The following is a 14,470-nucleotide window of genomic DNA, read 5'->3' on the forward strand; positions in this document are numbered from 1 at the left end:
ACAGTATTTTGATCATATCTCAGGCTACAAAGCTCCGATTTGGATGATTCTTGAACATTGGAAAGCTAACTCAAAGGGCTACAACTTTTGTGTTTTGCATAAAAGCTAGTTCGGCCTGAATCATGGAGAAAATTGCAGTTGAAATAAGGCCAGAGTGAAAACGCGAGTAGACAAAACGTGAGTTATGCCGCGTTTTGTGTAGGCGCGTTTTATAGCCGAAATTCTGCAATTTGACTCAGTCAATTCTCGTGTTCATACCACTTTCCAGCTATAAGATGCAAGGGAATTCGGTGCACATGCTTCTGCAATAAAAGAGAAGACCAAATGAGTGTGGACAAAAGGAAACATCATATCTTTGACTTCTTTTTACAAAATCTGAGTGGAGGAAATTATGAAGTGAGAGGAATGAAATTTCTACCACCTTTTATGCAGAAACACAGGGGAAAAGCCTGGCATCACCATACGTAGCTAGTTTTCCTACTTGCAACAAGTTTTCTCTCTAGAGTTCTTAGAGAAGCATTTGGTTTTTCACTTGTAACCATCTTGTACAAGAACATAGCAGGAATTGGAGAGCTTTACCTTCAATTGGCTAAGCTTTCTATTACCTTTCTTATACTTGTACTTCATGATGTTTTGCATTAATAAACTTGTGAGTTTGATTGTTAAATCATTCATGAGTAGCTAATTTCCTTTATCTAGGGAGTAGATGAAGCTTATGGCCAAATGATATGAAGTGATTGTGATTTATGCTTGTTATGTCTTGTATTAACTTATCTACTTGTGTATGTTGGATTACTTGTTGTTGCTTGATCACCAATAGCAGGTTTATAGTTGTTTTTACTCATTGAGAAATGGTAAAAATAATGGAATGACATAAGTAGAGCTTGAGTAGTATATTCATGAGAATAGAAATACATTCAAGTGGATGAAATCTGCATTTCATGTGTGAATAAGAACAGATTTAGTATTTACCAAGAGATTAGGAAAAACTAATCTGTTTTAACCCATTATTATCATGAGAATGTGATTTTGGTATTTCTGGAAATGAATCCTTGGTTAAACAAGAGCAGTAACAAGTGTTGAATTAATTCATTTTAGATCTTTTGTGTCATAAGTGGAATCTACATCCCTAGATCTTAATATTTAGTGAATTCTACTCCTATTGTGAAATTGCATTTATCTATTTAAGAATTTTTGTAGTTGAATTAAAATCTGAAGTTTCTGCTCAAATTAATTGTAAGTCTAAATAATAGAGTAAATTAGTATCTAATAATTGTTTTAATTGCTCCTCGTGGGATCGACCCGATACACATCTTGTACTACAATTGCGACCTGTATACTTGCAGTCCAACGGGTGTAAATTCGGAATTAAACTTGCACTTAAAGTAAAAACCCGTCAGTAATACGTGGAAGGAAGTGTTCGCAATAAGAACATAACCGTCATGATTCGAGTAATATCATTTTCTAATTAAACAACTGTTCATAGCTGTCAAGTCTATTCAGCGATAATAAAGACTTATGGCCGTTTAAGCATCTAGTCACTCAAAGGTTATTTGACTATGGCATGTGGGTCAAGTGCGAGAATGTAAGACTTGCCTCCTTTAGAGGCAATTATAATCTACATGATTGATTCTAAAGTGATTGATATTCTAATTAATTGATTGACATTTTATTAATAATTAATTAGTACCTCCCATTAGATAATGATGGGTGATTGATATTCTGATTAATTGATTGACATTTAGTTAATAATTAATTAGTATCTTCTATTTGTTAATGATTGATTGATATTTACTATTAATTGATGTCTTATTCAATCAGTTAATCAATCAAATCAATCAATTAGTTAGAAAATATTAATTCAGTTATGAATTTTGACAAGATTTCCTGGATGGAAGGAAACCCTAGGAATTTTTGTATTTGCCAGTAAGGGTCCCTAGCCTAGCCTAGCCTAGCCTATAAAAAACCTGTGGTATTCCATCAATTGTGCACTTTTTGGTTAGGCATAGATTAAAAAATTTTTACTCTAAATTCTCCTCCTACTTTTCTCTTCTTCCACACGTCTGCATAGTTTCTTTATCCACATAGACAAGAACAAGACAAGAAGATAAGGGAGTTGTAAGGATTAATCTCTGTTCAACAACAATGGTTGGAGGTAAATCATTTAAATTTCCGCTACTTAGTACAATTTATTTGTAATTATTTGGTTTGCATGTCTTTGTAGTATGGAATATGCTTCCCTTGTCTCCATTCTGCAGGAAATACATGTTTCAGGCGCGGCTTTTGGCACATTGGTCAAGTTTGACATAAGCACATCCATCTATAATTGCTTGGTTTGCAAATGCAGGTATGGATTTCAATGTACAATTAGGCGAAGCTACAAATAGAACTTCATTAATAAAAGTTTTTTCCCATTCAGTTTTTAGTTTACAAGTTGATTTATATTACAGAACTTTAATGATTGAGAGAAATTTATCACAGTTCATATCAATTGCTTAGCAAATCTAGCAATTGGTTTTTGATCAATGAAATATCATCAATTGGGCAAATATGGATTTCAAGTTTTATTTGGATTTCATTTAATGTGGAATTAGTAGGTTCCATAGATCTTATTTGAAATATTTTCATTGGTTAAAGATTACTATTAGGTTTGCCAAATAGCTGGTTTGGACTGTGATAAACTTTTTCATTAACTAAGTTGTGTAATTTCATTCCATCTATTGTAATCAAACCCATTACCTACTATTTGGTTTGTCTTCGAGACAAGATTGGAGTTCATGTAATAGTGACATCAAAATGAAACAAGAAATTGCACTAATAATTTCAGATTTTAAACTAGAATTAAACAATGCTTAGCCAAATCATCCTTTCATTTTCCATATACTTTGTACCTACAACAAAAAATGCCACCATAATTTTAAACCGGACAGCCAAAATTTTTGCATCACCATGAACGCTTGCATTTTGTGTTGCTCTGGCAAAAGCTACTAGTTGGAAGAAGGATGCAAGGGTCGTGTGAAAAAATCATCTTCAACATAAAGTGCCATCCGCCCCACCCCCTCTCTTGCGGAATGTGGCTCATTACGCTGAAAAAATCATAGAAATTGGTTGTCCTTACAAATTCTGAAACTAATTTATTTTTTGTTTTTGTTCTGACTAGTAATTTATGTCAGTATAAGTATGATTCCCATGCTAAGAAGACTATAGTCTGATAGCTAAGGTCGACACTCCATAATTTAGAGATTTTAGATTAGAATCTCCCTGCTGACTCTTCCTGTGCTAAAGGAAAACCAAAAAGAAAACAGAAAAAGCATGACTCCCGTGAGAGATAACCAGATTCATCCTCAAGTAGTCCAAGATGGCAGCAAAAGTGATATAAGTTGGTAGCTGCTAATGGTATTGGCTATCTAAACATTACTGATAAATGTATATTTTACGTGTTTTAAGTGTCTTTTATTAGTTAGTTTTGGTGTGTTTTAATTAGTTTTATAACTATTTAACTAGAATTCTAGTGAAAATATGCATTTTATTTTTTAAGTGTGAAAAATTGCATTTCTATGGATTTTTCTGGTGAAAACTTCATGTTTTTGTAGGTTTAATGATACAATCATCAAATGGCATGAATTGAGAAGAGAATTGGATGATTGATGATGGTTTAAAGTAATCAAAAGAGAATATGAAGTTCAAGAGATGAAATGCAATTAAGTTATAAAGAAAAGCAAGTTTTATAGCTTTGACACCTTGTGATATTTTGACTATATCTTGAGTTACAAGTATTGGATTGAGGTAATTCTTGAACCATTTTGAAGCTAAGAGATAGATATATGAAGGTATCGAAGTCCATATCAATTGTTTTCATTGTCAAAAAATCAAAATATAGAAGTGCAATTCTAATATCGAAAGCTAAAATAGAGCTCTGACCAGTCGAGGGTATTTTGGTCATTTCTCTGTTCACAGAGCTCCAAATTGGGTGATTCTTGAGGCATTGGAAAGCTAACTCAAATATTTTGCACAAGAACTAGTTCAGCTATAAATGTAAAACTTGGTTATGGATAAACTAATTGTTATATGTATATCTCGTGCTTGTGTAAGATGTTCTACTCCAATGGTTCTTATGCTTAATAATCGGGAGTCTTAATTTTCCTTGTGCTCATCACTCTTAATTTTTCCCGCGATTATCTGGCACTTGTGTGGGATTTTCTACTCCATAAACTAAGAGAAATGGAAAAAACTATGAATGTGATGGGTTTGAAAAAGTGAAGCCAGATAATCGCGCCAGATACCTCATTTTCGAAAATACATCTACGCATCATACTATCTGCACAATACTTATAAGTAAAGGTTCCTCCCAAAAGTAACTTTTCATATAATGTAAAAATTTCTTCTTTTGATTATAATTAAAACCCTTTGACATTATTCCACTTACTAAATAATTGGCAAAATCTACATACCATGGAGAATTAATAATTGTTAGGACAAATTCATCCGAAAAATTCTCTTTAATTGGAACTTGGTCATTTGTAGGGATTGACAAGTGACTAATTTATGCTATATTTGTATGATTTGTATGTTATTTTTAGTTACTTTGGCAATATTATAGGAAGAAAATGGATCATTTTGGCTCTAATTGGTGTAAAATGCTCTTAAGTGATTAAATGAGGTTTTTGTCACTTTTTACTTGCATTTTGTCCATAATTTGTATAGAAGTTGGAAATATACTTCATTTGAATGAAAAGGAAGTTGACAGTTTTGACATAGCTTTGTATTTCGGCTATAACTTGAGTTACAATGATCGGATTGAGATGATTCTTAAACCATTTTGAAGATAAGAGATATATCTACAAATCCTATGAAGACATCAAAATCCAGTTTGAAGGTTTTCTTAGCCAAAAAGTAGAATTACAGTAGCCAATTTCTATTGGTCGAAGCTGAAACGAGGCATTGAGAAAGGAAGGGTATTTCAGTCATTTATCAGCCTACACAAATCTAAATGAGGTGATTCTTCATGCATTGGAAAGCTAACTCAAAGGGCTACAAGTTTTATGTTTTGGTCAAGATCTAATTCACCTTATGTCATCAAGAAAGGTTCAGTTGAAATTGAGGCAAAATTGGAGCAACATTGAAGATTGGACAGAAATTGCTAAGAATGGTAGGGGAGCAATTCGGCCTACAATCCGGCCAGATTTGTGGCCGGATTCTGGTCAGAAATGGCTGCTCTCCCCTTGCACAAGTTATTTCCTCCTCCAATAATTAACAGCTATTGATGGACGTGTGACAACCACTTTACAGTTGTAAAAGTGATGTTTGAAGCCTCATTTCTTGACTACATTCATCTATATATAGCCATAGACTTGCAAGGAAAAGAGAGCTTGGAGAGTACAAGAAGCACCACAAAAATATAGTTTCTCGGTTCTTTAGTGTAGAGTAGTGTAGGATAGTTTAGTTTTAGATAGTTTATCCTTTTTTGCATGTTAGTTACATGAAGATAAAGATGGAGATGAAGAAGGCAAGGAAAGAACTTATGTGACAAGGGTTACTTTACCTTTCCAAACTCTTTATCTTTTGTACTTGATTCTAAGTTTAGTTAATATACAAGTTTTGGATTCTATGTTTATTATGTGTTTCTAAAGTTTATGCTTTGGATTTGGTTAAACTTTCTATGATTGTTAGTGTTTATTATTTGACTAGTTAATGCTATTATTTTGAGCAAGTTATTTAGCACTTTAGCTCTTTAAATTATGATTAACTTGGTACCATTAATTGTGATTATCTAAAGGTGTTGCTTCTTCAATCAAAATTGAGATTTAACACTAGTTCAAGAAGTGCTAAACCTAGAGAGTACACTCACGATAGTAGAGGTGCACCTATGTGGCTTTAGTGATTCATTTCATGGAATTTCATAGAAGAAAAAAACTTGTAGCTAATTTCAAAATCACGAGAGTAGGTATGGATTAGTTATAAGTATAGTTATTTCACTACGAGAGTAGGTTTCACATATATAAGGAAATTATGCCATATCTAGCCAAGATAATAGTACTCAATGATCCAAAAATAGCACTTGCATGAGTAGTTAGGAGTACCATAACCTAAGAAGCTTTCATTTGTTATTATCTTGTATAAGTTTAGCATAGTTTTATATCTTTTAATTCATCGATCGTCTAAATAATAGAGAAGCTTTAGTAGTGCCGGTAATTGTCCAATTTTCCTTGTGGGATCGACCCGATATATGCCCTAAACTACTAGTTGACCTGTATACTTGCAGTCAAAATGGGTATAAATTGGATTTAAACTTGTACATATATCAAAATCCTGTCAGGGATATACTCTAATCTCGAAAAGTGATTCGCTACAAGATTCTCCGATCCCTTTTTATCCTTTATTTCAACATTAAATTCCCGTAATAAGAGAATCCACCAGATTAAATGAGATTTAATATCTTTTTTATGGAGAAAATATTTAAGAGCTAAATGATTTATATAGATGATAATGTTAAACCCTACTAAATAGGATCTAAATTTATTTAAGACAAATATCACTTCCAATAGCTCTTTATTTATGGTTTCATAGTTGAATTGTGTCTCATTTAGCAATTTGTTCACACAATAGATGACATGCAACCTTCCTTCCTTCCTCTTACCTAAAACATCTCCAACCACATAGTCACTTGCATCACACATCAATTCAAATGGTAGCGACCAATCTGGTGAAGTTATAATTGATGTGGAATTCAATTCCTTCTTCAACCTATCAAAGGCAATTAAACACTTGTCATCAAAATGAAAAGGGGTATTTTTACCTAATAAATCATACAATGACTTTTTTATTTTAGAAAAATCTTTAATAAATCGTCTATAAAAGCCAACTGTCCAAGAAACTTTTTATCCCTTGACATTTTTTGGAGGTGGTATTCGCTCGATGACTTCTATTTTTACCTTGTCCACCTCAATTCTTTTAGAGGAAATCTTGTGCCTTAAGACAATTTCTTCACGAACCATAAAATGGCATTTCTCCCAATTTAGAACAAGATTTGTTTCCTCAGACTATTGCAAAATTAAATCTAAATTGTGGAGACAATGGTTAAATGATGAACCAAATACCGAAAAATTGTTCATAAATATTTCTATAATTTTCTCAATGTAATTAAAAAAATATGACCATCATGCAATGTTGAAATGTAGCAGGGATGTTTTATAAGTCAAATGGCATCCTCCTAAAGGCAAAGGTGCCGTAAGAGCAAGTAAATGTGGATTTCTCTTGATCCTTTGGACTTATAACTATTTGGTTATAACCCAAAAAACTATCAAGAAAATAGTAAAATTCATAACAGACTATTCGCTCTAATAGTTTAAATAACTTGGAGAAGCTAGCTATCAATATTTTGACTATTTGCTTCTAGCCCCACTTGTTTTTTGTCAATTATTCAATCGTTCAACTTTGACGTTCTCTAGTATTGTGGACTTCAAGAACACCAATCTAGAAAGAAGAAGTTGCAGATCCTGACTAGGCTTGCGTGCAATCTGTTTGTAGAGTTGGTGGTGGGCGTGAGACGAGTTTTGGTCCTCGTTCCCATCGCAGTCTATTTTGCTAAATGGATTTATATGGATCAAGTGAATAATTCATGCAAACCCATCAATTCAATTGGGTTGAAATCGTTATCGATCTAAAGTCATTACCCTTCATACAAATCCATTTAAACTTGCTTTGTATGGACTCCATTTTGCCACCTCTATTTTGCAGGATGAGTTGGAAGTCATGACCCGCAATTGTGATGTAGAAAATGCAGAATGACTTTTTAAGTTTTCACTTAAGTCATGCAATGACCCCTAAATTGTGCAATGACCCTAAATGACCGACTATTTTGACATTTTGACTAGGAACTCATGAAATGGATTTCAGTGTCTGCATAAGAAATGTACAGATATGTGTTAGTTTCAAAATGGCTCAAGAATCACTTCAATCCGATACTTGTAACTCAAGATATAGTCGAAATACCATAAGGTGTCAAAACTGTCAAACTCTCTTTCTTTTGTACTTAATTACATTTGAATCTTTTGATCAGTTTGCTCTTCATATTCTCTTTAAATTATTTCAAATCATCAACAATCATTCAATCATCTTCTCACTTCACTTCATTTGATGATTAAGTCATTGAAACCTACAGAAACATAAAGTTTTCACCATTTTAATCCATAGAAATGTAATTTTTTATACTAAAATCACAAAATGTAAATTTATCTAATATGCCTTTAAGACAATTTGCCTACATATACCCTTAATTTCCTGTTGAAATACTAATACCATCCACTTGGGAGTAGGATGCTATGTTTCTAACTATGTTAGACTCTGAGGCTAGTAGTAGTCATTTTGTAAATAGATGTGACGCAATTGCTGCAAATAATAACAAATCAGCCTTTTAAGAAGAAAATGACTCATGCTACTTTGGTCTATATGCGTACGAAAAGCATGCCACACGAAGAACAAAAGATACAATAGAAAGCTCTAATAAAAATGAGCAGAAAAGTCAAGGAAAATATTTTGTGATTAGTTCTTTTGAATTTTCTTTTCCACTCTAGTCAAAGAAAAATAATAAAAAAAATTTTTGCATAGCAAATGAGTTGACTCTATATGATAATATATGATATCTCACCCTTACTTTTTTTTATTTTTATTTTTATTTTTTATTTATTCATGGAAAATATAACAAAATATTCCTCTTACATAATCCTCATTTTTCTAATTGAAGGTATCCCTATTCTGTCCAAACGGATTGCTCCACGAGCCAACCTTGGGAATGTACTGAAGGTGTCATAAATCTCAATTTGTTTATCTGGATGAGATATACCCACATTAGATAAAGCATCAGCAATTGTGTTAGCCTCCCGATAGCAGTGCGTGAATCTAGGTGGATCATCTAATAACTGCCAAATCTGGTTGACGTATCTTCGAATTTTCCACGGACATTGAGTACGACGTTGAATGATCCCAATTAAAACCAATGAATCTGATTGTACACATATGTTTCCAAAACCCTTATGTATACAGATCTGAAGACCAATAAGAAGAGCACAAGCCTCTGCACGGAGACATGTAGTTTCTCCCAGATATGCCGAAAAACCAATCATTGGCAATCCAGTGGAATCCCGGAGTATGCCCCCACCTCCACCTATTCCTGGATTACCCTTAGCACATCCATCCGTGTTAAGAGTATACCTCCCTGTCTCTTTGGTTTCCCAGCGGATACCTTGATATACAACTGTACCCCCAGGTGCATTTGACCAATCATACAATTGACAAAAAGATTGTAGTCTTATCAGTTGTTTAAAATGTATTCCTACCATGGATTGGACTTCTGAGAAGATGGCTTGGCGAATGGCCGATGATTGCATCTGGACACCCTCAAACATTGCTTTGTTCCTTGCCTTCCAAATCTGCCAGCAAATTACACTAGGAAGAATACGACAAATAAGCCTTCGTAACTCAGAATCCTGTGAATACAACCACCAATCTACTATGCGTGCTCGTAGAAAAGATCCTGAGAATTTTATTCCACATAACCCTCCAAAATAATTCCAAAGTAATGACGCAATGTGTCCATTGGAGAATAAATGCTCAATAGACTCCTCAGAAGCCTCAGTGCAGCAAAAGCACTTTGACGGCAAATGGAAACCAAATTTACGAAGCTTATCCGGTGTCGGTATTCTCCTCAGAAGAAGTCTCATCATGAAAAATGAAACTTTCAAAGGTATCCGAGGGTGCCAAATGGAAGCAAATACCATAGACGTGGGTCGGGCCTGCCTAATGTCCCCAAAAGCCGATTGTAGAGAGAAATTTCCAGTTGTTGTGGGCATCCAAATGACTTCAGCTATACTTCCTTCTTCTGGGGCCATTTGTTCTGAAATGGAATAAGCAATTTCCTTTGGCAATGTATGGTATAGAAGGTTCAAATCCCAATGGCCGTTGCTTACGAAGTTTCGGAACGTCAAATTTGGGATAACCGGAACCTTTAGAAACAATGCACCACTCCCCAACCAGTTATCGTACCAAAAATGACACGCCCCATATTTGGCCACCCATAATATTGAGAGTTCCACTTGTCGGCTCACATTGATCATCCTTCGCCAAATTGCCGAATCCGTTGGCCTGAGTTCTACCTGACAAGGATGCAGACATTTACAATACTTTGCTTTCATGAAGGTTGACCACAGTGATGATTCTGTTCGGAATTTCCACCATAACTTGGAGGAAAAGGCTATGTAGACGTCACATAATCTCCGAAATCCAATTCCCCCTTCCTCAACTGGATAGCACAATTGAGGCCAACTTATCCAATGAAGCTTCGACTCCTCGGGTGAGGATCCCCACAGGAATGCCGAGCATGCCTTTTCTATAGTTTTTAACACCGAACTGGGAATAACTGCAGCTGACATTAGGTGAACTGGTATTGATGATAATACATGCTTGATTAGAATAATTTTTCCTCCAAAGGAAAGTAACCTTGATTTCCAAGACAGAATCCTTGCTAGTATTGCGTGACAAACTTCTCCAAAATAAGATGATTTGCATCTTCCAATGTAGAGCGGAAACCCTAAATAGCGTACTGGAAATGACTTGCGGGCAAACCTAGAAATGCGATCAAGCAGCCGTCGTCTTGCCATTGATACAGATGGATGAACTAGATAACAGCTTTTTTGTACATTTATTAATTGGCCCGAACATCTTTGATAATCATCTAACACTTTCATGATAGCCTTCAGGGAAAATGAGGATCCATTTGCAAAAATAAGAACATCATCCGCAAATGCCAAGTGAGTAATAGACGGGCATCCATATGGAACTTTGAAACCCACAAATCTTGGTTGCATGACAAGATTATTCAGTGCTCTAGATAACACCTCTGCCCCTATAATAAATAATGCTGGTGATAATGGGTCACCCTGACGGAGTCCTCTCGAAGATTTGAAAAAACCATATAAGGATCCATTTATAATGACGGAAAACCAGACATTAGAAATCAGTCGCCAAACCATATCAATGAATCTCTCACCAAAACCGAACCTTCTCAGAACATTGATAATATGACCCCATGCCACTCTGTCATATGCCTTAGACATGTCTAGTTTCATAACCACATTACCACCTCTATTCTTTTTCGCCATACCCGATATCACCTCCTGTGCAAGTAGGAAGTTTTCGGTTATATTACGACCCTTCACAAATCCTGTCTGCTGGGGAGAAATAATTTTTGGCAATATTTCCGCCACTCTGTCTGCCAAGATCCTTGATAATAGCTTGTTGAAGAAGTTACATAGGCTGATGGGTCTAAATTGAGAAAAATCTTGAGGATTTGGCACCTTTGGAATTAGAACAATTGAAGTAGAGGTGATGAAACGAGGAAGTTCTGCTCCACAGAAAAAACTGAGTACCGCCTTGTAGACATCTTGGGCGATGACTGGCCATGCAAAAGTAAAAAATTTTCCCGTGAATCCATCTGGGCCAGCAGCACTTTCTTCATCCATTGCCTTCAGGACTCTAAAAACCTCTTCAATTGAAGGGATTTCTTCCAACTTCACATTATCCTCTCCCGAAATCATAGGTGGAATTAGGTGTAGCATATCTGCAGATGATCCCAAAGAATCCGAGAAAAGTTTAGAGAAATAGGTGGTTGCTTCACTTGCTATATCAGCTTCATTGTCCACCCAAACACCATTGGCTTTTTTGATACGATAAATCATAGCTTGAGCCCGTCTTTGTCTTACTATCGCATGAAAATACTTTGAATTGGTATCTCCCTGTCGAAGCCATTTCACCCTGGCCTTTTGCCTCCAAAATTGTTCTTCAATTGATAATGCATGTCTCAGCTCCGCCTGAGCCTTTTTGAGTTCAATCTGGCACTCCTCGGAATCATCTTGATCTACTACTTCTTCTGCCCGTTGCACCGCCATTTCCGCAGATCGCATATTATCGATCACGTTTCCAAAGTGTTCTTTGTTCCATGTCTGAATAGCTTTTCTTGTTGCTAATAATTTAGAACATAGAGCACGCATCGGAGATCCATTGACATCTTGATTCCAAGCCTGGCTTATCACCTCCAAGAGTTGTGGTTTAGTCGTCCACACATTCAAAAATCGAAATGGACGCGGCTTAGCATCTGATTGAGCAACAAATGAGAGCTTTAACGGTGAATGGTCAGATGGATGTCTAGCCAAGTGAAGGACAGAAATGTTATAAGAAAGATCCAGACATGCCCCGTTGACTAAGAACCTGTCTAACCTCTTTGAAATCCGAGCTCTACTTCGTCGATTGTTTGACCATGTAAAATTGGGTCCTGAGAAGCCAACATCAAATACTCCAGCCTCCTCCATGAAAGACAGAAATTCCACTCCTTCTGTTATAGCAAATGGACGACCTCCCCTTTTTTCATGAGGTGCCACAATAACATTAAAATCACCCCCAATACACCAAGGAAGAAAACTAGGCTTATCAGCTAACAATGAGGACCATAAGTGACGCCGCTCGTCAACTGAGCATTTAGCATGGACAAAGGACATAATTATTGGAGAAGGAATTAGGGGACTTTGTACATGTAGAGAAATATGCTGATCAGAATTACCAACAATCGAGCAAAGGAAAGGATTATTGTAGAACACCCAAATATCACTTGAACAATTAACAAGCACGTAATCAAATAATAGACGTAGACGAATGGTCTGTATTTTAGATACGTCTAACTTTGGCTCACAAATCACAACAAATTGGAAATGATGTGTCCGTACTAAATTGATTAATCTTCGTAGATTAGGTGCTTTAGCTACTCCTCTAATATTCCAAAAAATGCCATTAATCATGAGAAAGAACCTGGAATGAGTTGTTGGAAGATGTCTCTGACCGTGAGCGCAAAATTCTGTCGGTTTGCAAATTAGCCCTCAAACCTTTTGTCCTTTTTTGTTTGGGATTACGGTCAGCCACCCCTGATTGATGAATAGTTAAAGAAGGACCTGATGATTCCGGCAAATTTTCTTGTGGGACACCCGGTCTGGGAGACAAATTTCCTGCAACAGTTGGTGAATTAACCTCCACTATCCCATGCTCTGTAGGACCGTAATTCTCCACTCCTCGCAACTCAACATAGAGATGCTCCAAAGAGTTATTGTCGGCAGTGGACTGAAGTTTCACTTTTGATGCTTCAGACGATGTAGCTTGGGTCCCTTCATCATTTTCGTGGACCTGTTCTAACTGCTTTTGCATAGTCAATTGTTCCCCAACAAGTGTTTGCTCCCTCATATGAGTCGTATTAAAATTCCCTTGCACATCAGATGTTGTCGGCTTGGATGCAGCAACTATCACCACTTGGTGATCAGATAGATGATGAAGAGAATTTCTGTCAGCCTTACAAAGAAGTTTGTCTGTGGGAATTATATTAGTTTCAGAACGGGTCCCTTGGTATTCATTCCCGTGGGCCTTGTCCAGCTGGTTTTCCATTTCCCTTCGATCCTCACGTATCGGCAGCTCCAATGCAAGATCATTGTGTGGTTGTTCAAATTCAGCATTGGACGACAACTTAGATACTCCAAGCTTACTAAGGTGATCATCAGGCTGACTAACTTCCTGAACCTTTGTGGCAGTACAGACTTCCTCCACCACTGCACCTTTGAGTTTTTCAGCATAATTGCCCATCTCAGGATGCTGCACTTCGTCGGAATCAGTCACGGCATCTGTTGTTTTGTTCAAGTTAGCATCTGGGTTGTTTACAAGGTCTAAATTTGACACTTGAATATTATTAACTTCTAATGGTAGATCCCTCTGCAGCTTCATGTTTTGCTTATATAGATACCGAGACCCAACCTCAGTTACATTCTTCTTGCATTGCTCTTGGGAATGACCCAAACGTGAACAAGATGAACAATATAATGGCATATTCTCTGGCACAATACGTTGCCAGAATCCAGACTCACCTTCAACAGCCACCCAAACTCTTTGTGTAAAAGATTTCGCTACATCGAGTTCCACACATACCCTGGCCAAACTTGGTCGAGTCCCAGCTGCGGTTGCCGAATCTAGGAAGAGTGGTCTTCCTACTGGAGAAAGTATGGAGAATAATGAATGTTTGTCGAAATAATGAATAGGCAGAGCTGGAAGAACTACCCAAACCGGAGCCAGAGATGATTCCCTAAGCACATGAAACTCCCTTGTCCATCTAAACACACGCATCGGATATTTACCCAGTTGCCAAATCCCTCGCATCCAAATTCTGTTGAAGTCAGCTTCAGCCATGCACTTAATGAGAACATGCCTATAATCCATCAATCCAATAGAAACATGATCCTTCAGGTTTAAAGAAGCAAAAAACTTTCGAATATCTTCCAAAGAAGGTCGGCCGTGTGAAAATTTTCCCACCAAAGCCCATTGAAACGGCGCTGCAAGTTTGTCTGCATCTGCTTTAGAAAAAACTACCGCAGCTTCTCCCTTGTAG

This window comes from Coffea eugenioides, unplaced genomic scaffold, assembly GCF_003713205.1.
Source record: "Coffea eugenioides isolate CCC68of unplaced genomic scaffold, Ceug_1.0 ScVebR1_2434;HRSCAF=3460, whole genome shotgun sequence".
In the NCBI taxonomy this organism is placed as follows: Eukaryota; Viridiplantae; Streptophyta; class Magnoliopsida; order Gentianales; family Rubiaceae; genus Coffea; species Coffea eugenioides.